Below are 1086 nucleotides of genomic sequence, written 5' to 3'. Positions count from 1 at the left end.
TTTAACTTTCTACTATGCGATATCACTTTTATGATTACTTTCATGCTTGTCATATACATATTGTATGTTGTATATATATATTATTTTGGAAACTCTTGGCTTTTCTTCTTTTCGATGAAGTTAAAAGGGGGAGAAAAGTTGAGAGAAGTATATTTTCATTCAAAATTCTTTCAAACACATAACTCCAAATGAAAGGGGAGCATACAAAATTGGGGGAACATACTCACGTCATCTCAACATATCTCAAAATATGTTGCTCTCAGAAAACTAGATTGTTAAAGAAGATATTGGTTTGTCATTATCAAACAGGGGGAGATTGTGAAGAAGATCTTTGCTCCTGACCTTGGAACGATTTTGATGAAGATACCAACATCACCAGAAAGAAGAAAATGAAGAATACTTATGAAGACAAAGAAGACAAAGCTTCAAGACAAATTAGTCTAAGTCTAAATAGGTACTTCTATCCTATGCTCTCGAATATACAATAGTAGTAGTGCTCATACTATTTTTTAAGAAAATTGAAACACTTCAAGTATAATCAAAATAATTTTCACAAATATTGTGTAACAGGTTACTGTATCTAAGTGACATGTTCCATAAGTGAGAAAACCAGTTACCCAACAAAAATTGTGCAGGATAATTGATTACTCAAGGCTGTAGTCGATTACTCTAATTAATATTTAAATGCCCAGTTGGACAGCGTGTTTGAGCAATCGATTACTCAAGGCTGTAATTAATTACTGAGAGATGTTGCATCAGTTTTCAGATATCAAAATGAATGGTTTTCATCCCAAACGAAATGGTTTCATTCCAATCAATTCATACCCTTTAAAAAAGGTATTATGGTTGGTTGGAAAGCCTAATCTAAGGCATTGAAACTCAGAATAAAATAATAACTCTTACACAAACTTTCGAACATATTTCTGAAAATTCTCTTAAATATTTTCTGCACTTTTTGCAACTTGTTCTTAAACTTTCAAAGTGAATTTTTTGAGTTGTTTGAAGTAAAGTGTTTCAATGTTTTGCAAACCTATAAGATCATTATTACTTAGTATACAAAGAGTTGTCGAATTCAAGTGATATTAC

This window comes from Lupinus angustifolius, chromosome LG01, assembly GCF_001865875.1.
Source record: "Lupinus angustifolius cultivar Tanjil chromosome LG01, LupAngTanjil_v1.0, whole genome shotgun sequence".
NCBI lineage: Eukaryota > Viridiplantae > Streptophyta > Magnoliopsida > Fabales > Fabaceae > Lupinus > Lupinus angustifolius.
This window is presented reverse-complemented; position numbering follows the sequence as displayed.